Genomic DNA, 23,907 nt, shown 5'->3' on the forward strand with positions numbered 1-23,907 from the left:
CTCTATACACCCCAAGTTCACAGCTCTCCCACGCAACAGAGCAAAACATGCCGTGCCAAGCCATGGAAGGAGGCACGCAGGCACTCTGTGAGCTGCCATCCTTTCACCCAGACACTTCGAGGACCTAGGTGGGTGGAGTGCCTTGGAAAGACATGCTCATTTATATTGTTTCAAGTTCACCTTCTGCTCTGGCCACATTCCCAAACCTTGGATGCAGAGGGAGACGCTCGAAGAGGCCTTACATGCCAAGAACCCCATACTCATTCCTGCAGACATGAAGGTCCAAGGCATTATTCCTAACTTCCAAAATGTGCTTCGACCCCACAGTCCTTTACTTAAAGCCACTGCTACAAGCCTGCAAATGTCTGCACCACTCACAATAGGATCTCCTGCTCTGTATAAGGCTGACTCTTCACTGAAGTGGTCACTCTGCATGCTACAGTAGGAAAGAAGCCTGACATTTCCTCAGGTAACTTTAACCCTTCTGCACTTCATTTGCTCCCCATGCGGCTGCCTTGAGAGCAGATTAGGATTTGGGTACAGGACAGTGCTAAAACTTAGTTATCTTCAGGCGCACAAGTAACTGTGGAGTTCAGCTGGATTACTCATACACTTGAATTTCAAACTTACTATGCAGAAGGTTCACCAAGACCTCCTTAAATGGCAAAGATGCAATGCCGTGTTTTCCAAGCTCAGCTCTGCATCCCAAGGAACTCGAAAAAGAAACGGATTCTCTGAAAAAGCACCAAAGTGAAACTGTGCTAAGGAAGGCATCATTTTCATTCTCCAAAAAAATAGCCTGCAGGATCAGAAGTGATGAATAAGCTTTAAAAGAAGCTTAAACTACCCTGAAAAATGTCAGTCACACTGTACATGGGAAAACAAGTCACTGAGGAAGCGTCGAGCAGATGATGTGAAGTCCCCATTACTTCTACTTCTTGAAATATGTTTTTATACATAAATACCACCTGGACCTTAACCATCTTTGTGGCTCATTTCTTGACCTCCTCACTACCACATTTCAGTTCCAACAGCATTAAGCTGCTCTAGACTCCAAATGCCAAATACCAGCTTCCACACTAAGCTAGGCATTTTAATACCCATGCAAGGTAAGTACAGGCTTTGTCTCCCAACCAAGGATAATAATGATAATGCATACAGAGGCAGGTACAGCAGGAAATATGAGGGAAGATCAGTCTGTAATTACAAACAATTCTTTCCAACCATTTCTTTGCTTTATTATCAGTTATGACTGCACACTTAAGAGAACAGCCCATGTCTAACTCCTTTTTCTTCCATGATTTCAGTGTCAAGGGTGATGTGAGACAATTAGTCTCATGCCTCTCCAAGTCTCAGTGTCCCATCAGTAAAATGGCAAGAATAATTTTCCTTCACGTTGGGAAGGCACTACAGAAATAGTTCCTCCAATGTCCAAAGTGCTCCAATGAAAGAGCAAAGAGGACTCCGGAAAAGCACAAAAGAAAATTAATAACTCTGCATTCTGTCTCGAGTTTGAACAGTACATGGTAAATAAGGACTGGGGCCACACACTGCACAAAGAGAAAAGCAACTGAATAGCCGCTCATCAAGTATCACCTTCCACTCTGGACACAAAGAGTAGGTGCTCTGGCAATTAAGTGGCTCTCTCATAATACCTGCTTGCAGGGGAGGCTGAAATTAAGGCTTCAACGACCTTCATTCTGGCATTTCATAGCTTTGGAGCACTTGGACTTAGCATCTTTAACACCATTCTTTTAACAAAGTTCACAGCATGCAATTAACTACAGGTTTGCCACGTGGCTGCCACAGTCACTGTCCATTTTTCTGGGGAGATCCAGATTAAAGGCTTATCTTGGCCGCACTAATACCTTGAGGTATCTCTCAAGATTTGCCCAAACTAATGATAAGCAAATCAGGTCTCTATCTCAAACAACGAGCTGTGTTAAATCCCAGCCAGCCGATTCCTTCAGCACAGAGCTTGAACAGGAACACCCCTGACTCCCAGGCTAGTGAGGCAGTGATGATGCAGCAGCTGGAGCTACAACCACTTATCAGCTGCTAATTCAATCACTCTCCCAACCCAGCCGTTGCTGCCTGCACTGTCTGGGAGACTCCTTGCTTTCATTCATGCCTCACTAAGTGGAGTAATTCAAGTCTGTTAAGGTGAGGTAATAAACTGCTGAAACAGAGAGCTCCTTAGGGTACATGCACACAGCACGTTGAAAATGCACATTACTGACACAGAAACCACCCCAGCTGGGGTACAACCAACACAGCCACTGGAGCAGGACCACCCACAAGTCACCTGTAACAACACTCCAACATTCTCTTTCCAAAAAGCAAACCTCACCAACCTGAATTCCATGCAGCAGCCACGCGGCTGAAAAAGGCCTGCAGGAGATACTTATATATAACAGAGCCAAATTTAAGGTAAGGTTTGGAGCTGGACCACTTCTACCCCACCACACAGTGCAACCCTACCCATCCCATGGGGCTCCACAGATCCTTTTTCAAGGCCCATGGGACAACCTGTCAATTCAGCCTTCTCTGTCCCACCTGCCTTTACCCAGACATCTGGGCTGGTCTCGCAATAAAGCAGCTGAGTCCTGGTTCCTCAGCAGAATTCCAGCCCCAGCATAGGCTCTCCATATGCAGAGAGATCAGGAGCAGAGGGAGACTAGAAGATGACTGCAGCTCCCCACAATGAGATCAACTGGCAAAAAAAAAAAAAAAAGGGAGAGGGAAGTTACAAATTGATGCATAAACAAGGCCTGACTGTGCAATTCAGAGCGAACAGGGCAGTTTACTAAATGTTAATTAAATCTTTAGTGCCTGTTACTTCAGTCATGGAGATCAACTTATTTTTAAATTAAATAAGCAATGAATGCTTAGATGAACTTCTATTAAATTTCACCCAGTGAATGAAGTATGTGGAGCTTTTAACAGACATTAAACAAGATAGTTATGCCAAGTTAGTTGATACTTTATTACCTAAAGATAATGGCCATATTAAATCTCAACTAACTATTCCACTGGCAGCACAATCATCCAAGATTTGACGGAAGTTTTCCTGCCTTGAAGCATCACTGAGCAGCAGGAGCAGGGGGAGGAAGGCAGCCAAGAGCTGAATGGCACCTACTTAGAGGATGCTCATGTGCATAAACTCTCTTAGACACAACACAGGATCCCTCCCAGCCAGATCTTCAAATCCCAAAGAGGGTTGATGGGCTATTACCCAGCAACAAAACTGGCATAAGCCAGAGACCCTCATGCATCCCTCCCTGCCCCCAAACCAAACAAAGTAATTTATGGGTTTGCTGAGAAATCACGGTATTCCAAGGTTCCCTTATGGCATCAAGGGCAACAGAAAACATCCTAACAGCCTGCAACACTCAAAAGCTTCTAACTTTGTCTAAGAAAAGGTTATCAGCAGCCCACAACTCCACCAATGTTTGTTTTCCTTCTCTGAGCATATTGTGATAGTTTGGGAGTTCTTCTGACTCACACGTGTGTGTCACTGTCACCCACAGATCCCAACAACAGATACTGACAGTCTAAAACGACAGAGACTTGCTGACAGTGACTTAAAAATGATCATTTTCATGCCAGCTCTTGCAGTTGCTCAGAACCTGATCGAAACCAGCTCTTGGAGATCAAAACAGAATCTCCACTGAGTTGTCTCTACCAATAACCTTAATTGCAACCATTACATGTGGGTAGCGGGTTTTAGTTTCTTTCATGTTTGGACTGGAAAACATCACCAACCCTACCTGGCCTGCCATGCCCAGGAGCAGGATGAATGAAAGGAACCAACCCTGCTAAACTCTGCTTCTCAGACAGGCACAAGCTCTCAAAAGCTTTAATGTTTTGTGGGGTTCTTTTCTGGTCTGTGGTTTTCAGTTTGATTTGTTGTTTTCTTTTCTCTGGTTGTTTCTATTTTGCAAAACAAAGGGCTCCCTAAATTAGAAAGGGGAAAACACTGAGCTCTTCCAACTTTACTGATGCTCTCTCCTCCAGGATCCCAAAGAACACGTGGACACCAAACACAAGATCCTCCCTCCAATCCCTCCTCTGGAACCCTTGTTTGTAAAGTTATTTCAAGTATTTTCCTATGTATAACCCACGCTCTTTAAAGGCATTGTTCCTTGTGAATCTGTCCATCAGACAACCCACATCCTTTGATAAGTTAGGGTTTCCATCTCCTTTGCTCCTGTCTCCTCTGTCCTGGCTGCAGTTGCAGTAAGCTCTCTAGCTTCTAACAGAATTATGCTGCTAGAAGAGAAAGAGCAAAGGGAGATGAGGAAGCTACTGGGGTGAAAAGACAGGCTGTGGAGGGAGGACCTTGTCTTGCAGACAGGAGCATTAGTCTCACTCATGTGTGCACACAGCAAATACAGATGTTGAATCCCAAACTTCTGGTGGGTCACATGGACTTGGTATTCTTCTTACTTCCCTGAAGGTTTCTCCCCATCAAAAACAAAAATAAAGCACCTAAAAATCACAGACATATCTAAAGAATCAGGCAATAGCTTTGAGTTGGAAGGGACCTACTCTTGGCCAGTGTACGTTTCTTCATCATCCTGATGCCATCTTTAAAACCTCTTCATGTATTCACAGGGACTTAGCTCCACCTCAGCAGGGCTGCCACAGACCACACCAGAGCCCAGACGATCAGTTAAAGGTGAAACCCAGCATCTGGGGCCAGCCAGAGCAGAGAGTGCAGGTGTTTTGCAGAGCCATGTCAGGGAGAGAAGAGCTCAGTAGAAGAAAGGCAGAGCTGTGTGGGTCAGGCTTTCAGAAGCTTGAGGAGCAACAAAATGCCACAGAGGATGTATTGTTCACGCAACTATGATGGGCAGAGCAATAGAGAAACCACTGCAGGCACCCTGAGGGTATTTGTTTCCACAGACACACGGAAACTGTCTTCTTGGAACAATTTGTCATCCACCCAAGCTACTGCTTTTCACTAGCTACAGTCAGCTGGAGATGCTTCATGGAAACCTACATGAAACTGCTTCTTCTTTCCAATTAGATGTTTATGATACAATGGGCACCACCACGGGCTGGTACAACTCTGAATGTACCTGACACTCATACAACCATCCCATCTTCTTTTCAGACTTGGCTAAACTCTTGTTCTCAGCAACATTCTGCATGATAAATGCTACTGTTAGTTACACTGAAAAGCACTTAACTTTCTTCGTCTTAATCAGCCACTTTCACCTTGGTTTTCAGTTGTACAAAGGAATAGACATCCCTATTCCACAGCCCTCACTGTTTCTCTGACACCTTTCTAACATGTGACCTTTTAATAGGAGTGATCCCATACTACTGGTAAAACTCCCTCAGGTTTTCCAGCTCCCAACCATTCTTACTATACCTCTCCAGAACTGCATACATGAAGTTTGACTAATCACAAGAGTATTACTTAAGTTTTATAGTCAGTCAGGTGGACAGAAGCAGTGATTTTGACAAACAAGGCAACAGCCAGGCTTCAAAATTGAATGATGTCTCCATCCTGAGCATGAACCCCCACACCATAATTCTTACTAGGAGTTATAATTAAAAATACATACTTATAAGATAGGAAAAAGTACTCCAGCTCCACTGAGACTGCAGCCAATGCTATAACGTGCCTTGCAAAACTCACTAGCCCAGCTCTGAACATCCTAGAGAAACAAATCCTTTACCAAGGATACACACCTGAATCTGCCATTACACTGCACCAGTTCCTCATTGTGCCCATTACTTCACTAACACAGGACAGCTGAAGGCATTTCTCAGAGCAATGCAACTTGGAAATCCAATGTGGTCTGCAAATTTCCATGCAGCAAGACAGGTAAACCAACCTCAACTGCCAAGATATGGAGCCTGCCACGTCTAAAGGCAGGCTTTTGCCAGCTTGTCCTGGTTTCACAACAACACATCACAGACATCATCACTCAATACTTTTATCCCCTGAAGCTGAGTGACCCTCCACCAAACAGGAACAAGAGAAAGGATTCATAGAGATGGAACCCACACTAAGATGGGCATGCTCACCAGCATCCTGCCCTGACATCCAGGCTGACCTCCAAGCATGTTCCAAAGGTAAAAATCTCACCTCTGAGCAACAGGAATTGGAGTTTCTCTCCCAGCTTGGTACCAGCATCTCTGCCCAGCCAGTATCAACCACACCAGGCAATCAGGGCTGGCAAGACAGAGACAGCTGTACAGCGAGAAAAGCAGCAATTGTCACTGACCCAGGCACCACAGAGACTGCACATCAGCAATTCAGAGCAGCTTGGGGCTGTACCTACAGAAGTTTTAGTGAGACAGTTTTAGCTTCATTTTCCTGGACATGTCCTTCATTTCCACCCAGGAACTTACCCAGGCAGCACACAAGGGCTGCATGCCACCAACCAGGACTGCTGGCAACATGGGACACACACAGCCAATGTGTCCATGGCCACTCAACACACGTGGTGGCAGTGACTTTTGGGAAGCAGGTCTCCTATCCACTACAAAGCATCCCTCTACAGCACCATTACTGATGGCAACTTACTGCTGCTGCTATCCTGGGCCCAGGTGTCCCTGATCAGGCAGTCTTTCCCAGCCTACACAAGCTGAGCCAGGTGGAAAAGGAAAACCTGAATAAAACAATTACAGGAAAATCATCTATGAAACAACGGGCAACAGGCCTGAAGGGCCCATTAGCAGCACCTGCATCACAACAAAGTTAAAGGCAGGATTTGACAAGGGAGGGTAGGGGCTTGCTAACAGGTGGCTCTGTGGCCACCACCCACACCATCAACTGCTGATGGCCCATCCCGCAGGGGAAAAACCCTCCAACAAAGGCTAAACAATTGAAACAGGGGAATAACAGAGCTAATAAATTTAGGAGCAATAGGCTATAAGGTCATGGGGTGGGCAGGGGGAGACAGACCAAGACAACAGGGAGAGAGAAGTTTTCAACAATAAATCTTTATCCACAGATATACATATTTCCCATGGGAAATCCCAGAGTATTATTTAGCCTTGTGTGGGCCAGTCCTGCTTCAGCAAGGGTGGTGATAATTAAAAAGTCCCTCACATCCCTAAACTGTGCTGCTGCACAGCAGGCTGGGCTACACACAGGGCAGCAGCCAACATTTTTCAGCAAGAACACAGACACATTAACATAGAGATGAAACACTGTATCCTCTTCTCCAGCTCTGCATGCTCCCATACTTTTCTAATATCCCATTTCTCCAATTACTTGGTGAGCCAGCACCTGCTGTATCACCCAGTTCCCAGGCAGCCCCCACTCTCTCAGATCTTGCCTCAGAAATCATTCCTGGAATGTACAAGCACAAACTCTACAGTTAAGTAAGTCCATGGAAGCAAAGAAATCCTGAAATGTCCAAAAACACTTGTGGCTTGTATGGGAGACCTTCCTATTCTGCATGGGCCAAAATCCCTTTGTGTAGAGGAATCAGGGTGTTGCAGATGTGCAGGGATACACAGCAGCAGGTTTGGTGGCTCCTACAAGCTCCTTAAACTTTTGTGTACCAAGTCCCTAGCAAAACGGAAAGAAACAGACAAGAAACTAACCCAAGAACAACACAATTGGGCTAGAGTCAATTCCTACAGGTGTAGAAAAAAAAGAAACAAACAAAAGATATTCAAAACAAAACAGGAGAATCCAACCCTCGTTTGTTTCACCGGCGGGGCCAAGCTGCACCTCGAGGTACAGGCGGCAGAGCAATTAGGCAGGAGTTGCTTCATCAACGCCTCCTCGGGAGCACTGCCGGCTTCCCAGCACAGCTCCGGGGCGCGGGGAGTGCTCCTGAGCAATGGCAGGGGTAACGTTTGCCTGTTCAAAAGGGGAGGGCAAGAAAGGGGGAGGGCAAAGAGAAAACTACACTTTAAAAAAAAAAAAAAAAAAAGAAACCGTGGGTGACGTCAGGGTGTGGGAAACTTTTCCGTCCTTACCTGGTGGAGAAGGCAGGGCCTCCCCCGACATATAAAAAGCTGCCGGAGCTTTACTCAACTTATTATTTACTACGAGCCGCGGCCGGGGGTCGGCGGGCGGCGGGGCGGGGCTGCGGCAGCCCCCGCCCGGGCCAGGTGCACCTGCGGCACCGGCCCGCCCGCGTGGGGGGCCCGGCCCGGCCGCCGACACCGGGCGGGAGCCGAGCAGCGGGGCCGCCCGGGCACCGGCGAAGCTCCCGCTGCCCCGGGCCCGGCGCTGCCCCCGCCCCGCGGCCGAGCCCGCACCGCGCCGGGCCGGCCCCTCCGGCGGCCGCGGCGCCCCGGGCGGAGGGAGGAGCCAGGGCGGCCCCCCCGGGCGGCCGGCAGCGCTCCCCGCCCCGGCCGGGGGCTCCAGCTGTGGCACAGCTGCCTCGGCGGGCGGACGGGGGTGGGGGGAGGAAGGGGGCAAGTTATTATCTGCAACAATACCTCGGGGGAGGAGGCAGCGGAGGCGAGCGCGGCGGCGGCGGCGGGAGGAGGCGGCGGGGGGCGGGCCGGGGGCGGCACCGGGACCGCCCCCCGGGACCGCCCCCGGCCCCGCCGCCGGCCCCTTCCTTCCGCCCGGCGGCCCCTTCCGCGCCCCGCGCCGCTGCCCCGCAGCGTCCCCCGGACGGCCCCTCCCGCGCTCCCGGCTCGGGTACCCCCGCGCCGCGCCCGCCGCTTCCCCCAGGCAGCCCCTCCCGCGCTCCGCCCCGCACATCCCTCCCTCCGGTCCGGCAGCCCCTCCGCATCCCCCCTGGCCGCGGCACTCCCGCATCCCTCCGTCCGCGCCCCCCCCCCCCGGCCCTTACCTCCCCTGGGGCGCAGGGAGGGGCGGCCGGCGGCCCCGAGCTCGGCGGGACGGCCCCGAAACAAAAAGCGAAAGCGGCGGCTGCTGCCTCCCGCTCTGCCGGGCTGCCGCGCTCTGCCCGCGGCTGACGTCAAGGGCCCGAATTCCTGCCTTTCCCTGCAGGCAGATTTGTCCATGTAAGGGCTGGGGCCGGGGCCGGGGCCGGGGCGGCCGCACGGCGGGAGGGGGCTGCGCCGCGGCTGGCGGGGGGGGGGGGGGCGGGCGGCAGCGGCTCCCGGTACCTGGGCGGGAGGGGAGCGGGGGTGGAGGCGGCCCCGACCCTGTGAGCATCACCTTCCTGCTCTGCATCCCGGAGCCAAGGGAGCCTTAGACACAGAAACGCACCCTGTGCCTTGCAGGATCCAATTTTTCACAGGGAAGATTTGTCCAGGGCTACTTATGATTCTTTGGGTGCTTCTCCAAGCAACTTTTAATCTGTTCTTCCCCAGCTGGGGCGAAGAACAAGGTGAGGGGAGGTAAAAGGTGCTGAGAGTTCCAAAGGAGCTGCCTTCTCACATATTCAAAACAAAACTTGTCGAGAATACTAAGGCGAGGGGGAAGGGAAACTATTTTCTGATTGCTTTCTGTTTGATTGTTTTGTGGCTATTTCTAAGGACTGCAATTAAAATAAATTGGGATGTTGAGTGTGATTGTTTTTATAATGGAATGTTACCCTTTAAGTAGCTGTTCGGTGTCTGCATCTGCCCTGAAGAGAACTGGAAGACAGAAGGGTTACATTGTGTTCAGGCTGTGGAGGGGAGCGTTGCCAAGCTTAATTCATTTGGAAAGAGATTTCTGGGTGAGTTTTTAGGCACTTCAAATGTATTTCATTTTTAAAATAAAGGGCTCTGGTGTGTGCTTTCAGAAGATGTTTACATCTTATACAGTCAATGCTTGACAGCCCCAGGAGGGCAAGATTGCTCGTTTGGACACAAAGAAAGGACAATAAGTGCCTAAAAGACTTAAGAAGCTGCAGCAGAGAATTGTGATTCAGCTTCTCTCCACCTTCCCTGGCTGCCAGAACCAGTGTACTTCCCAATCGGAGACCCCAAGAGATTTCGCCTCACCCTGGCAGACCCCTCAGAAGGGAAAGTGTGGCATTTCCCAAATTTAGTCCTCAGTGCAAACCCCCCATCTGGGGTTGATTTGATGTCCTGCACTGGCCCCGTGCTAAATTCCCCCCAGGAACAGAGGCCTGCCAGAGCTAGATTCTCTCCTTAGAAGCACTGCAGCTAAATCTGCGTGAGCAGTCACGGCCACAGCGTTAGGACTATGACTAGAAATACCCCAGCCTTGTCCTAGCCACCTACCCGGTGTTTGAACCCTGCTGAGATCCTAAACCAAAGCCGAATGGTGCATGAGTCACCCGGGTCCCGTTCCATAGGTGTTACCTAGAGAGCCAGCAGTGCTCTGTGAACATGGCCTCTTGTGAAAGACACGGGCACGGCTGATTTCCAGATGGAAGAGACCATAGCAGCAGCTCAAGCTGAGCAGCCAAAGCCTTCCCCTGAGGCCCTGTAAACCCAGGTTCAGTTCCCTGAACCTACACTTCACCTGTCTCCTTCCAGCTGAGTGTTTCAACCACTGGGCTGCGAGGTCATGCTCCTGCATTGCACCCCGAGGACAACTCACAGTGGGATTTTCTTCCACCAGGAGCAAGTGGTCATCACCAGGGGCTTCCTGGCACCCATGTCTGTCAACCTCAGCATAGTGGAGCTCTCAACGGCAGATATACACAGGAACTGTTGCCTGTTTTGGTTTTTTTTTCTTCAAGTTTTCTTGCAGATCTGCAACAGCCCTTGTGTTGTGTCAGCTAGTATCTAGGGGAAGTATATGAACACAAAAAAAAAACCCTTCTTTGGCCCACCGATGAGAGACAAGTGTTCTCTATTTAGTATTTCAGAGAAAACCAGTGGTCAAATATTTTCCTTGTCCCATATCCAAAAATTATTGCTTCTTTATCCATCAAGCTTATGAAATTTTCCAGTGCTGTTAACAGAAGATAGAATACTGTACCCATCCACGGCAGCCTCCTTTAAATGATCCCAAAAGTTTTAAGCTTTGAGCCTCCAGAGTTTGAGATAGCAACTACTGCTACCTCCATTTTGCTGGTAGATGAACTGTGACTAATCCTCTGCAGCACAGCAGCAGAAGTTTGATTTGCAGCCCATTACCCTTGTAACGTGCTGCCCAGAACGGTCACTGCCTTGTCAAACGCAGCATGAATTTTCTGGGTTTTTTTTCAGTTTCCTATCATGACCAATATCACACACTTTGGAAATGAAAGTAGAAAATTCAAGGTGTTGAGCCTGGCTGTGAAAATCTGCTCTTTGCCTGGAAAGAATCAAAAATACTGGCAAACATACAATCATTCCTTTGGTAATATCTACCACACCCTGCACCATAGCAGCAAAATGAATTAAACAGCAAAAGACTGAAATGTCTGACATTGCATAGGCCAGTCAGGAAGCAGGAATACAGGAGTCAGCCTGGGCAAGTATTAATTCAAGGAAATTAAGTTTTTTAGCATTTAAGGTACATGACTAGGAGATTGGAAACTTGGCTTCTGCTCCTACTTTCCCTGAGTTGTGTGACTTTAGACCAGTCAGTTCACCTTCCCATGTCTGGAGGAGCCCTTAGAAACCTGAAGCACACGGTTTAGAGCAGGGAATGACACACCATTACCTCCTATCAGACCCCATTCTGTGCAAATTTTCCAGAAGTCAGCAAGTGAAATCTCGCTTTTCAGAATTTGGGTCTCTTCAGTGAGATTTCAGATGCAAAAATCGAAAAACAAAAAACTCAGAATGGGAAGAGCCCTTAGGAAGCCACAGGAAATCCATCTCAGGCCATAAAGCAGGAGCAGCACCACCTAAACCATACCTGACAGGGGTCCACCTACCCTGCTCATAAGAATATCTAGAAGATCCATTACAGAGCTTCACAGTTGGATACATTTTCTTTATCTCTAATCCAAGTCACTTTTGCTGCAATTCAGCTCCTAATCAGATGAAGTTGTGGGGAACTGACATATTCCCTCAGTAGCAACAATTCTAGAACAACAGGAAAGTCACCCACCTGGTGAACTAATTTTTCTGTGGGTAAAAGCCAAGGAGGCTGGAAAACACACTAAGCATGTGTTTTTGGGAGAGCTGCCACCTAATTTACAGACAAAGATCAGATGCAATTAGTGTTAGATCAACTGGAGACTCCTCTGCCCCAAACCGCAGCACTTTTCAGCCGCCTCGCCAGGAGGACGCCAGTTTCCACCAAGACATGCAGTGTCACACTTGACCCTTCAGTCTCCAACGGGTATTCCTGGAAACACATGCAAAATCTGAGCTCACAGCAATAGCATTCCTGTGGCACTGGGGAAGGAATGAGGAAACACCAGCATGGATAGCAGGCAGACGGGAGAGAAAAGACTCATCCTGCAAGTCTGATTAATTTCCAAACAGGATGATTGTTCCTGATTGAGAGACGCTGGTGTGCTGCCTGGTGGAAGGAATCTGGGAACAGCAGTGGGCCAAGCTTTGTCATTCCCCACTTTGCAGGTATGTTTGCACCCAGACAGGAATGCAAGATACAGTACTGAGCAGGCTTGCGTGAATCACAGATCTCTGACAGCAATTGAGACTGGGCCAAAACCCCAAGGGAATCTTCACTGATGAGAAATACAATTTCCAACAAACTCCCCAATTTTCTGTGAGTGTGTCAGAGAGAGCAACCATCATCAAACCCTCCATCTCTGTGCACATTTTGGAGTTGCAAGTGGCTAACAAGATGCTCAGTTTTACCTGGCCATCAGTCCTGTCTAATTCCATATCATTTCACTGTTGGCCATGGTGAGTTTGGGGTAGCTCAGGGAAGTATAGACCTCCCTGCACATATTTCAGGCCATGCTCCCTGCTCTGCTCCATCTACAGTCTAGGCCATAGCTGCCTGTGCCTCAGGAATGGTAAAGATTTGTAAAACTGCTAAATTCCAGTTGAGCAATGTGCTAGTGTAGCATACTTCATTTTAAGGATATGCTTAAATCCAATTTGAGCCCAGAGAGATTTTAGCTTAGGTTTAAGCGTTCCATTGAACAGGGCAGATTTAAGGATTGAAGTGTTTTGCTAGACTGGATCTTTGGTTAATGAGGAAGGAGAATTGCCTAGAAGACAGAACTGCCTGAAGCATTTTGGCACATCCAAACCATTACTAGCACTCCTCCTTTTCTCTAATGAACTTTGATGAAATTAACACAAAGAATTGGTAAAGAAGTTGATAACTTCATTAACAATCCTCACTTTCTGGGTCTCAGTTTAGTGGGGGGAAAAAAGCAAACTTCTAGTATCTCATCAAAATGATGTGATATAATTAAAGCAGAAGCCACTAGACTTTGTATTTTAGACCATCTGATATCTTGCACAGTATCTCACTGATGGTAAATGTCTCATGTCCAGATTTTAGCATTGAAATCATAAGTGCTTTGCTTTACAGGAAGGGAATCAGTTAAATACTTTATGGAGCCTACACTAAATAAACAAAGTACCTCAGTCTTAAAAGAAACGTTTGTGGTAACAAATATTTTGGGGGACATTTTTGCATGGGCTCTGACCTCCCTGTTGAGAATCAAAGTGAAAATATTGAATCTACTAAGCAGATGTCTTCTCCTAGTGACAGCAAGATGAGCAGAGACAGCTGGTTAGAAGAACAACAACAACAAAAACACATCATCATTCCTGCTTTGGCTCCAAAATATCTTGGACTTGTTGTCATGGAAGAAAGCTATGTATGTAAGAAGCCAAGAAAGAGACAAATATTATTGAATCTGGTAGTATTTTAGTGAATGTGCTGGAAATAACTTAAGTAGGAAGAAAAATTGGATGCGCTCCATTGTTATTAAAAGAATGCCTCTTCTTATTTCCACAGGGACCTATAGCCTATAGAGTCATTAACACATTTGCAAAACATATATTTTAAATATGTTGCTTCTCTCATCAATCTTACGGGCTCTTCTGCTAAAGTAAATAGAGTTCCAGCACACAGAAATGTATACAGCCACAAAAATATTATCTCTGCAAGCTAAAAATGCCAACTGTGGATTTTTCCTATAACCTCTTCCATCAGGGAACATGGGTGTATTATGGAGACACCTAGAGAGATCTTAAATATTAGGAAGGGAGAAGATGAGAAAATTAGATTCCCTTGGTGAAACACAGGATAAATAATTCACAATGAAAAAAAAGAAAAAAAAGGAAACCAAAATTAAAATATGAAGAGCTATTCTGGATGAAAATCAGTCTGAGCTGCATTGAACAACAGATCCAAGAGGAGTTTTGTGGCAAGACTGCAAAATTAGCCAATGACCCTCTGGCCTCCCTGCTCAAAGGTAGCACACTCTCTCTTGATAGTTTTCATCTGAACAAAACTTGATTTCTGTGCTTGACCCCTGGACATTTCCATTTCCCTTTCTGAGCCTTTGGGCATACTTGAGCAAAGAACAGGATTGATGAGAAGAGTTTAAGAAATCAAAAGCTGTGCAGTTGGTAATTGCAAGGATGAGTAACTTGAGGTGGATGTTCCCAGAGGACTAGGTAGCCCAAATCCCATAGTGCCATCAGACAGTGCCCTATGCAACAGCAAAGCTCTGGATTTGCTGGCTCAGGAGGTGTCCTCCGTGGAGTGCTTCAAAACACCTATCTGCCTCCTACAAAGGTCCTAAATTATTTAAAGCCTTGAAAAAGCAAGAGGTCAATTTGGTTTATACTAAAGATACGTACAAAGAAAATGATGTAAAGAGAAGTATTTGCTTTGGAAAACAACTGCCTTGAGAACTGAGAGGTGTGACCAGTCTGACATACCCGCTTGTAAACAGAGGACAATGAAGTCAAAAGGAGAGGACATGGCTGCTGGGTCTCCAGTTCCTGGCTGCCAGCTTTGCCCTTTCTCCACTAGGTGATTAGGCAGTAATAGTTTTCAAAAGCAAATAGTTTTATTTACATCATTTTCTATGCAGAAAACCAGGGTTAAGTATGCAGCTCTGCAACAGAACAGATGTGGGACTTGGGGAAAGTTGCAGCTTGAACTGAGCTGGAAAAGCTTCCACCATTTGCCAATATCTTGGAGAGTCTGGAATCTTTCCCATCTCTACTGTGACAAAAATGGGACTTCTCCACATTTTGGAGGACTTTCTCTCTTGTAATAAAGGACAAAAAGCATGCAATGAAAAACAAATCACAGTGCCAGAAGTGACTGAGAACCAGTTTTCCCTGTTTTAATTCCCCATCTTGCCAGTCTCAGCTCCACGATCTGACCTACAGACTCCCAGTCAGCCCAGGAATGACCATGCCACAGCAAAGGATCATTTTGGCCAGAAATTCCATGCTGAGTCCAAGAAAACATTTCCTAGAGTATCTTGCTAAAATGGATACACTCCCACACACACTACATGAAAGGAATCATGTCTGACAAATAAACATTTCTTAATGAGAAACATTTGTCCAGCATGTTTCTCCCCAGTACTCTGGAGCTTTGTGCCTCAGTCCACCATCTATAAAAGGAGACAACAGCCCTTCCTAACCTCTGGGAGATCACACCAGGCTATGAAAGTGATGGACTCCTTACCTCCATTAGTTACCCTCAGAACTCCATATATCACCTTACAGCACGTAAGTATGGACTGACTGAAGAATTTTTATAGACCCATTTCAACCCACGTGTTTGACCTCAACCAAGAGCTTCTCTGCCCACAGGCTACTCCATTTGCTCTGTCCGACTTTGGGACACAGAGTCAATGCAGGGCACCTCAGTATCCCTGGGCTCAGCCATCCCTGAATGTGCATTTCTTCACACCATCAAAAACTTGGATCACCAAGGAGACAGCCCAGCCCCGCTGCCAGTGAGGTGACAGATCCCTGGCACTGGAGCTGGGCTCAAACTGCTCATGAGCTGCTTGTGGCTGGAGAGGAATGTCTGCAGAGAGCTAAACCAGATTGCTCACAGATCTCTTCCAAATTGTCTCTAATCTAGTGGACAATTTGAGAGTAAACGTGCACTGGAAGCACCATCTTCCCTTCGGAGTATTAACCTGAGAACACTGAGTTTGTGGCTGCAGTGGAGAAACCTTAGGATCTCATTGGTGCCTTGGCAAGTCCTCAAGATGTCAGAGTCACCTATATTCTGGGTCTATTCTGTGTATTCTGTCTCCTTTCTCAGAACACTTCAAGTATCTGATGCTACAGACACACTACAGCCACCACAGCTCCAGGAATGTGATAATGTTCCTAGTAAGAGCTGGCTGAGGTTGTGAGCCTGAAGCAATATGCTTACAAATACCCGATCTACACAGAGCTTTTAGAAAGAGTCAAATGGCTTCAAAGCTTCAGAGAAGCTGCCATTTTGGTGTCACCTGTGTTTCTTAGTCCCACACCTACTGCAGGGAAAAGAGGAAAAAAAATCAGTTGGTATTTGCCTACATTTCAGCCACAAGGTCCAGCATTTGCAGAACTTCTGAAGGCCCATCTCACCTGTTCAACATCTCACCCCTCCCAAGCATAGACTGAAAAATGCCACTTTTCCCCACTATTAAATCAAAAGCTGGCTACACCCATGTGTCAGCTGTTTACCACCCTCTGTTTCCTCCCTTTAGGCAGCTGATCAGGGATAATGACCTATATCCTTGAAGCATTTGTTTTATTTAGCATTACAGAGAAGGAGGGTTTAAGGCAACAAGCAACCTAATAATACAACCTTTCCCACCCTATCTCATTACAGAGAGATCAGCTTGCATCTTCACCTGTGGAAACACAGCAGCTCTGTGAAGGTCCGTGACTTCATCTGGGCTCTTTCCTGCTCTGCTTTTGTCCCAAGCAGAATGGTTCCAGTGCCTTTCAGTTAAGATCTTTCACTCATTCTTTACATTCAGGTAGGAACAACAACCTATTTGGCCTTGCTTTGGCCACATCCATGTTGCTCCAGAGATTCCTGATGAGGTGGCTATGCTGCTCACATGGTAGGAAGGCACTGATGGAGAAGCTGAATATCACCAGGCAGCGTTTGAGAGCACCCAGAGCATTGCACTGGTTGATGCTGTTGGTGTTGAGCACCAACTGCTGGCTCTGCACAGGGGTCCAGGACTGGTACACACCCTGCATCAAGCCTCACCCCACGATGATACAGGCAGGCAAATGAGAAAATTGGGCCCTGGCCCCTTCCTGTGATTAGGTCATTATAATGGGTAAATATTTTCCTAGATAGAGAGCTGAGATAAAGGACTCCTGGTGTCTGAAATGGAGTTTGAGTGAGACTTGGAAGGACTATCCCAACCTTGTAGTTCTTTATAATGTGCTTTTACCAAATAAATGCCTTTTGCCCCAAAGTACCCAGGAAATTAAACGGAACTTGTTATTCGCTAATGATGAAAATCTCACAAAATAAATTTTTCAGTGAATACAAGAACAGCATCTAGTCTACAGCCAAACTGTTCACCAGCAAAAATATAGAATGGGTTTAGTGACAGGTACCAAGGGTTATTCCCAGAGGACATTACAGCTCTACACCATTCAGTCTACATATTTACTGAGGAGTACAGAAAAGTGAATGGTAGAGGCAGAGTCCCAGAGATTGACTTAGAGGGGTCTATTTAATAAGAGCCCATTTCTGCAGAGAAAAATGATTGTGATTGTTTTCTAATGAAAATCAGTATTCTCATGCTATAGCAAAGAGTGATTATTCATTCTCTATCCCTTTACTCTGCATTATTCATGATTTTGTGACCTCTGCTCTATCCTCTCGCTTGGTGTTCCAATCTCACCCTGAGTTTTCTCAGGGTTTGGGAGCTTTTGTATCAGATAAGCTGATTTATAAGGTAGTCTTTGAGGAACAAGTCTCACTTAAATCTAACATAATATCCAAGAATGTTCTCCGGTATTTGACCTCTTTGTGGATGAAACAATACTCTTCAGACACAATAACCTTGGTGTTTCCAAGTTGTAACCAGCACCTGTGGAGTTTTCAAACAAATAGGCTCAGCGTTCCTTGGTGCAGTCTTCTTCACTGCTCCCACATTTAATTGCTTTGTAATTACACTTGTAAAACCTGCAATGGGATTATACATGGGGGAAAGAAAAATAATTTTAAAAATCACACTTAAGAATAGGAGGGGATTTATGGGAGCTGCAAGACAAGAAAAACCCACCTTTCTTTCTTTCTTCATTGTTGTCTTTGGAGGGCAGCCACCCAAGTTTCCTTGTCAGTAATACAGGGATTTGTAAATAGAACAAAGAGCTTCCTCACACCGAGGCACATTATATAACCCAGCGCCGTCACCATGTGTCTTCACAGGCAGTTCCCTTGAACTTTGCATCTCGCTCCTCCTGAGAACACTCCTCCATGCCAGCTTGAACAGATGGGGTTTCCTTTAGGAAAGGTTTTCTGTTAGGGTCATTCTGACTTCCCCTTCAGAGTTTACCAGCCTCATGTGCTCTTTGCTCAAGGGATTACTGTGGTGGGCACTAACTCCATGGGCTGCTGTTAAGCTTCTCCTCACCTGCTGGCTGGGCTGAATGAGTGCTGAAATCTCTGTTCCAGAGAAAAACCTGACATTTCATGTTTTCCTGAATCAGACCGGAAAGTTGCAATTTCCGGTAAACCCAGATTCTGAGAAACATTTCAGAAAGTGCAAAATGGCCTCAGTGCAGCCTTTTGATTGGGTGTTACCTACAGGTTTTTATGAGACTTACGCTAACTTTAAACACACCACGTTCCAAGTGATCCCAAATGCAACCAGGCAGCACCCACTGCTCCCAAAGTCACTCAGGGTTGCCGAGGGTGCTTTGCCAGAGACAGGTGACACAGAGCCAGATGTGGTTTTGTCTCACCCCATGTATTAGTCTAATATTTCCACTGCTTTGATTCCACCAGTGCACTCACAGACTTCAAGCTTACAAACATTTAAATTCTTACTTTCCAGGCTCATTGAAAGCAAAGGCTTTTAGAGTATATCACTGAGGATAAAACTCAATAGCTTGTACAACCCTGGCATGATGTTTCTGACGTATCGAGTGCATAGTCAAGGGCGCTAATTTAAAAGAGAGCAGTTTTAAGAAATTTTAACTAAATCAGGGTACAAGGCTGTGCAGAGCCTCTTATTTTAGTATCAATAGAGCTGTTTTTTCAGTCCTGGTTGGCTAGAAGAGTTTGTAAATGAATAAGGATAAGACATTCTACAACTGATGTCGATCACCAAATGCAAAAGTTCACACTGGTTAAACTAGGGTGGTATAAGCTTGTGTGAAGGCAGCTTTGAAGCTGCCACAGCATAGTGGGAAAAGCAGCCCTGCCCTGTGAACAAGTGAGAATAAACAAACAAAGAAAACAGTGGAGCAAAAGCTGCTGCTAGCTGGTCTTCATGGAAAATGAAGTTAAAAAAAAAAGAAAAAAAGAAGGAAAAAAAGAGATGGAGGAAGGAACAGAAGCATACTTCAAGACCAAAATCTCATCAGACTAAAAATCAGTGTAACTCCCACATTGCAACACTTTGCAGGTCTAATAGACACAAAGCTGTTCCTTCACCCGAAAGCCAAACATAAAAGTCACGGAAACCCATCATGCCAATTCTGTGGCTGCTTTCCAGAGCAGAATCTCTTTAAATGTCAATGTTCTCTTTGTTCTGTGCACCCTTTATAACGAGTCTATCATCTGTTTGGTAAAAGATCCAGTGAAATCTGTAATAAGGTTATCTCACCATCTCTCTCTATTGTATAGCCATATCTCATTAATTATTGTCTTCCATTTCCTGTGTCAGATGTGACTCAGAAAATAGGGACTCAAGGCTTACAAGCTTAGCAACTTACCATATATTAGCTGAGCTGTGGTAACTGTCCATGTGCTTCCTCTTAGCCTGTAATAAACAAAGCCAGTGTGACTTTGCTGTACACAGGCCTGCAGTCGATGCAGTTTGGATTAACCTCCTTTTATTATCAGCTAAGCTGACAGTGATAGTGGCCATGGCTCAGCTGATGTTCAGTCCTCACGTTGCAAGACTTTGCCTTTAAATCCTGGGAGCAGAGCTCTACCAATATAACTATCTGGAAAGCTACAATGATTTATGTGCTGTCAACATACACCAAAAAAAAAAGGACAAAAAAGCAGCACAATTACATGATTATCAGCCAATGCCCCTTGGTTTGCAGTTTTTCAAGCATGAACTGCTCAAACTTTGGATCAAGAAGTGAAGCGATCTGTTTCTCAAGTGCAAACAGGGAAAAGTTATATGAGTCTTCTAGCAATTTCAGGCAAATATATCACAGAAGCAGCATGCTTAGCCTTTTTACTGTGCATCTGTCTGAGGTTTCCAGTAAGATTTCCCTGATATATAGTAAGAGTCAAAACTCTAATCTCTTTTAGCTCTTTTTTATTGTCTCTGCAGCACTAACTTTGAAAAATGGCCTTGTCCCCAAAGAACTGCACACAGTCCATGTAGGGAAGCTGTTAAAATAAATGCTTTACGTAAAAAATATTGCAGACGAACTCGGCTCTAAGGGGTTTAGAGCTACAACATACAGCTATAAACCAGAGCAGCCGAAGTATGAATGGAGGTCATACTCCAGTAGAGAAGAAGGGAAGTCCCCTGTCTGGCAGCTGTTACACATGATCTCTGAAATCAACAATTCCTGCTCTTCTTTCTCAGGGCTGCAGTGTTTTAATAAATGATTATTCTCATGTTAGTGTCCTTCTGCCTTCCTCCTCGCTGACCTCCATACACACCATGCTGATTCATAAAGTTTCTTCTTTCACTGGATTTGAGTGCTTTCTGTAGACCTTATTTGCTGCCTGCGAGACATCTGCCTGATTTATAGAGACTAAGACACAGAAGAGCACAGTGTTGGCTGCCCTATCTGAGTACTGTGTTTCCTACACATTGTGTTCCTATCTCTGCCCATGTCGTGGTCTGATTTTTGATAGTCTGTGTGTTGTTCAAATAAGAGAGCAAACTTTCTGCCTCTCAGAAAAGCTTCTGAGATCCTCAAGAATAAAAATATGCTTTTCCACCTGTATTCCTCACAAAGCAGCGATATCTGTGTCTAGACACTGATTGGGGAAATTCAGGCAAGGGATAATGTGCAAATGAGACCATGATTCAGTGGTGGGAAAAAAACAGACAAATAGCAGGTGCCTCAAAGGCTGAATCACAAACAAGATGGTGAAAAAATCTAAGAATGCAAGAGATGATGGAGGAGCTTGACTTGGCATTTATCTGTTTATTCCAACAGGATATGCAGATTCCACCCTTATGACATCACTGCCTCATCTCGCCTCATCAGTGCCTCATGACACAACCCCTCTCTGTAGCACTGAGTCAGCACCACTGTGTGATCTCCTCTTGGCCATGCAAGATAGGGTGAAGGGCTGTCCATAATGGTGAAAGCAATGAGGGACCTCTAAAAAGGTCCCCAAAGGGACTGAAAAACTCATGTTCATCTTATAAGCACTCCTCCCAGGAAATAAAATGGGCTCAGAAAAATTTACGGTAAAGTAACACAGCAGTGTTTTATGGGAGTGCTCCCACAGCAGTGGAACAGTAATTAACACTGTATGGTCAAACGAAGGAACAAGGAACACTTGCACTTCGCTCCGAAAGAAGCTGCAAAGTACATTTTCCCTGTAACCAATAGGTACTGCTAATTCTGCCTGCTGTGCTCTTCTAGAGGCCTGGACTGAGAGAATATTTCTTAAAGTGTCCCTGGAAGTGTCCAAGGCCAGGTTGGACGGGGCCCTGTGCAGCCAGGCCTAGAGGGTGGTACCTTGCACATGGAGGGGGGGGCTGGAACTAGATGATCTTTAAGGTCCTTTCCAACTCAAACTGTGATTCTGTGAAAGCGTCACACACACAGAGTGCTAACCCTCCTCTCCCCCAAGCAAACAAAAGCTGTTTCCTATTTTGAAAAAAAAAACCCAGAACAAAACAATCTAATGGAAAGAATCTGAAATATTCTTACAATGGTTGACTTACAAGAGGCAATGTAAAGAGGACCTTTATGTTAGAAGAAACTCAGCCACATGAAAGCTAAAATATTGGGCCACTATCTCCAAGTCTGATCTTAAACAGTCCCTGAGTCTCTAAACACAACCTAAAAACATCCTGTGCTGCACCTCAGTGTGTCATTCTGTACAACAGGGCCAGGTTTTCTTCCTGGAAAACCAGGTCCAGAGGCCAGGAGGCTCTTGCTGGATTTGCACATACTAGTCCTTTTTCTTGGGGGATTTAGATCACAAGAGCGTAGGAAAGGCAGCTCTGAATCACCCGGCTCTTGCACGTGTTGCTTGCACGTTGTGCAAAGTTTTCTGAACTCAACCTCCTTTCAAGACACACCCTTTGTTTGTTACTTTCTCTTAGGGCTTTTTCGCAACCCCATCCACTGCCAACACAAACAAGGTTGCAACATCTCCCCCCAGTCTGTCTTCCTCTGCTCTGCTCTAAATGTCAACCAGCCACTTAGCACTGCTCACTTGCTTAATTGGGCAAAATACCTGCCATGGCAGCCCTGTGCCTTGACTGCCTCCAGGAGAAAGTTTCTTGGGAATGGTAAGTGACGGAACCTGCAAGTCGATCTTAGTCACGTTGATACCAGATACCAAGAGTCTTGCGCAGGTAGGACACGCAGTTGGCTTTGCTGAGCAGCCATCAAGCATCTGTAAGGCACCAGGGGAGGTTAAGAAGAGTAATTATCAGGGATCACAGTGGCTACTAGAAGTTGTTTCTGCAATTGCGGCACTTTCTACTTCGCTGCAGTGTGTACCCTGTGCATCAAGAGCAGGGGAGAGAAGTTGCTGCCGTTTGAATGGCATTTATTGGTATGAAACAAATTGTGGGACCTAGTTCCACTCCTAATATTTGGGATAACTAGAGTAAATCCCTTCTAAGTGAAGGTACACCACAACAAACACTCTGTGAGTACTGTCTGTAAGCAGGTAGGAAATACAGGCACCCTGGAGACCCTCTTAACTCCTAAATCTTGTCCACACTAGAAAGCAGATACATAATGCACTGAACAGAGGATATCTAGCAAGCCCAGAAAAATGAAGAGTGCCTACACTCAGCCCCTCCACACAGCCATTACCGCTGAGAGATGAGCACAGCTGCCCCAGGACTCCCCACAGATGGTGGAATACACGTCTGCCTCTGTCTGTGTTTTTGGCAGGGCCTCCTGCTCACTCAGATAGAGCTGTTCTGTGCGTGGGATGGGACAACATCCTGTTCTCCTCCTGCCTGATGGGCTCTCGGTGCTGGACTGTCATTAGCCACCCCAGCCCCTGCCCAGCCTGGCACGACAGGAGCCGGGCCGTGGGTGGTGCTGCTCACCGGCTGGAGGCGGCTGCTTTTATCAGCAACCTTGATCAGGGGGATTTTCTCTTATTTCATTCTCAAGCTTCCTTCAGCCTTGGATTTGCATAAGATCCTGGGTTAGGACTAATCTGATCCCAGGTTGGGAACATTGCATCAGGCCCAGCGAATCCTCCATGCCAAACTGTCTCTGGTCAGGGTGTGTTGGCACTGGAAAACAGAACTGTGCAGAGACAAATGGCAGCTTGCATTTTCCTTAGTAATAGGAGGTGCCTGGGTTTGTATCTCATTTAAACTCCTGTGCTATGTGGCAACTCCCAGTCAAGTCTCTATTTGTTTACAGCCCTTGTAGCCAGGTGCTTTCCATGTTCACTCCAGGTTGCTGAAACAAGAAGCATGTCCAGCCTTCAGGGCTCGCCAGCAGCTATTGACTAATAAGAGCACTTTGTCCTTGGTGGCAGGAGGGAGTACCTTGCTTTATTTGTGCATTCCCTGGCAAGCAGCAGTGGTGGAGAAAGAGACATGTCTCACTGCACAGGTCAGAGTATGAATTCAAATCTCAGAATGTAAATAAAGATGTGGCCATTCAGTTGGAGGAGTTAGAGGAGACAGGTTGCAACTGTAGCCAGCCATGACACCTCCTGAAGGGTTGTTCGCTGTGGGCATGTGGCTGGTTGGCTTTTCTAGGTCCTGCTGGATTAAATTCATGAACATACCAGGGAAAGTGGAGGTTTCTCTTGAAGTTTTCACTGGG

The 23,907-nt window shown here is 46.3% G+C and overlaps 1 protein-coding gene and 1 long non-coding RNA gene across 4 annotated transcripts in view; one reads left to right on the forward strand and one right to left on the reverse strand.

The window, feature by feature from the left end:
- The window catches only part of LPP (LIM domain containing preferred translocation partner in lipoma), a 333,633-nt gene extending 325,165 nt beyond the window's left edge, over positions 1 to 8,468 (reverse strand). The window contains 1 exon segment of the mRNA XM_032119009.1: positions 8,422 to 8,468. The gene's annotated coding sequence lies outside the window, so the exon portion shown is untranslated.
- Positions 8,469 to 8,578: 110 nt separating this feature from the next.
- On the forward strand, positions 8,579 to 20,865 carry LOC116448525. 3 transcript variants are annotated; one of them, XR_004241989.1, is made up of 5 exons: positions 8,579 to 8,958; positions 9,503 to 9,620; positions 12,280 to 12,375; positions 15,329 to 15,477; positions 15,562 to 20,865. It is a non-coding gene; the product is annotated as an uncharacterized LOC116448525 (long non-coding RNA). The 3 variants fall into 3 exon arrangements; XR_004241988.1 differs by having other exon boundaries at positions 8,579 to 9,620; positions 13,484 to 15,477; XR_004241987.1 differs by having other exon boundaries at positions 8,579 to 9,620.
- Positions 20,866 to 23,907: the final 3,042 nt, after the last annotated feature.

This window comes from Corvus moneduloides, chromosome 10, assembly GCF_009650955.1.
Source record: "Corvus moneduloides isolate bCorMon1 chromosome 10, bCorMon1.pri, whole genome shotgun sequence".
Taxonomy (NCBI): domain Eukaryota; kingdom Metazoa; phylum Chordata; class Aves; order Passeriformes; family Corvidae; genus Corvus; species Corvus moneduloides.